At 44.2% G+C, this 2,524-nt stretch overlaps 1 pseudogene; it reads left to right on the top strand.

Moving 5' to 3' along the window:
• The first annotated feature begins 1,277 nt into the window (after positions 1–1,277).
• LOC109577773 (large ribosomal subunit protein P1 pseudogene) lies at positions 1,278–1,612 on the top strand (annotated as a pseudogene).
• Positions 1,613–2,524: the final 912 nt, after the last annotated feature.

The raw sequence follows: 2,524 nt of genomic DNA, 5'->3' as shown, positions 1-2,524 counted from the left end.
CTCCATCCCCAGGTCCCAAGGTTGGGAGATTGGAGATGGTGGCAGTACAGGAGGTTAGGCTTAGATTCACCTGTGGGGTCACATGGAAAGACTTGCTATCAGCATCTGGAGAGGACATGCCAAGGGTAAGAGGTGAAAGCCTGGCAAGCACCACTTTCTCTGCTCTCCTGACTGTTCTTTAGCACAGGGACACTATCCATCAACAGCCTTCTTCTAACGCTTACCTTAATCCTTTAAGGATCATCTCACATGCTCCAAATTGTGTGGAGTTCCGTCCAAACGCAGCATGAAGACCACACTTTCCAAAGGCCCCACTTGGAAAAGAAGGGCCCTGACACCCAGAGGTACAAAGTGGTATGAAAAGAAAAACAAGATGTTAACTGGGCCACGGTAGACCCATCTGGGACTATCTGTGTTTAGTGCATGTCCCCTTAAACCTCTTCTCGAGACTGATCCTATTCAAAAAGGCTTGAGACTTCTGTGGAAGTCTAGTGGTTAAGACTCCAAGATCCCAATACAGCTTTTGATCCCTGGTGGGGGAACTAAGATTTCAGAGAACAGCCAAAATAACAATAATAATAATAATTTAAATGCCCTCCTTGGAAGGAAAGTTATGACCAACCTAGATAGCATATTCAAAAGCAGAGACATTCCTTTGCCAACAAAGGTTCGTCTAGTCAAGGCTATGGTTTTTCCTGTGGTCATGTATGGATGTGAGAGTTGGACTGTGAAGAAGGCTGAGCACCGAAGAATTGATGCTTTTAAACTGTGGTGTTGGAGAAGACTCTTGAGAGTCCCTTGGACTGCAAGGAGATCCAACCAGTCCATTCTGAAGGAGATCAGCCCTGGGATTTCTTTGGAAGGAATGATGCTAAAGCTGAAACTCCAGTGCTTTGGCCACCTCATGCGAAGAGTTGACTCATTGGAAAGGACTCTGATGCTGGGAGGGATTGGGGGCAAGAGGAGAAGGGGACGCCAGAGGATGAGATGGCTGGATGGCATCACTGACTCGATGGATGTGAGTCTCAGTGAACTCCAGGAGTTGATGGACAGGAGGCCTGGCATGCTGCGATTCATGGGGTCACAAAGAGTCGGACACGACTGAGCGACTGATCTGATCTGAAAACATAAATAAAAATAAAAAAATAAAAAACTTACCTTTTCTCAGCTGCCCTAAGATGCTTAGTCCTTCCAAGGAAGCAAGACCACACTGGGGTGAGGTCCCCGCTTCATCCAAAGACTAGCACCACACCGTAGCCCTCGCCTAGCACTCAAAGATGGCCTCCGTCTCAGAGCTCACCTGCATCTATTCAGCCCTCATTCTACACGGTGAGGCTCATGGAGGACAAGATCAACGCCTTCATTAAAGCAGCCGGTGTAAACATTGGCTCTTTCTGGCAGGTTGGTTTTCACAGGCTCTGGCCAGTGTCAACACTGGGAGCCTCATCGGCCATGTGGGGGCTGGTGGACCTGCCCCAGCCGCTGGTAGTCTCTCCGCAGGAGTCCGGCCCTCTCCACCACTGCTGTCCCAGCTGAGCAGAAGAACACATAAGTAAAGAAAGAAGAGTCTCAAGAGTCTGATGATGACATGGGCTTAGGTCTTTTTGACTAAGCCTTTTAAGTAACACATTCAATAGAAAGATAAGCGTGTTGCTGCAAATGGCTTGTATGTGAAATCTACAAAATGATATAAATGAACTTATTTACAAAACAGAAATGGAATCACACATGTAGAAAACTAACTTATGGTTCAGTTCAGTTCAGTTCAGTCGCTCAGTCGTGTCTGATTCTTTGCGACCCCATGAATCACAGCACGCCCGGCCTCCCTGTCCATCACCAACTCCCAGAGTTCACTCAAACTCATGTCCATCAAGTCGGTGATGCCATCCAGCCATCTTCTACTTATGGTTACCAGGGGGGAAAGGAAGGGTGGGATGAATTGGAAGATTGGGATTGACATAATTACACTATTATATATTAGTTAAGTATATATAAAATAGATAACTATAGATAACTAATAAGCACCTAGGGTATAGTGCAGGAAACTCTACTCAATACTCTGTAATGACCTACAGGGAAAAGAAGTTTAAAAAGAGTGGATATATGTATGTGTATAAGTGATTCAGTTTGCTGTACACCTGAAACTAACACAACATTATAAAGCAACCGTACCCCAATAAAAAATAATCAGAACAAACAAACAGAAGACTGAGCTCTTTGCTGCTATTGGTCTTACTGATAATAAATAAATCAGCTCACTCAGAATTCCTACCAGCAAATTTCTGTTTATATATGATTGGTCAGCAGTAGGAACATCTCTTACTACCAGAGAGGATGGAAATGCAGGTTTTTAGGTGGGCACTTTGGCACCCATAATCCAATTAGCATTCTCTTCGTAAAGAAAGAAGGAGAGACACATTGGATGAAAAATAACTGTTGTTTATGGGGGCGAATTTGACAAACGTAATTCAAATAAAATGGGAAATTTCTAAATAACAAAATATTGATTAGAATATCAGTTATT

This window comes from Bos indicus, chromosome 24, assembly GCF_029378745.1.
Source record: "Bos indicus isolate NIAB-ARS_2022 breed Sahiwal x Tharparkar chromosome 24, NIAB-ARS_B.indTharparkar_mat_pri_1.0, whole genome shotgun sequence".
Taxonomy (NCBI): domain Eukaryota; kingdom Metazoa; phylum Chordata; class Mammalia; order Artiodactyla; family Bovidae; genus Bos; species Bos indicus.
This window is presented reverse-complemented; position numbering and strand designations above follow the sequence as displayed.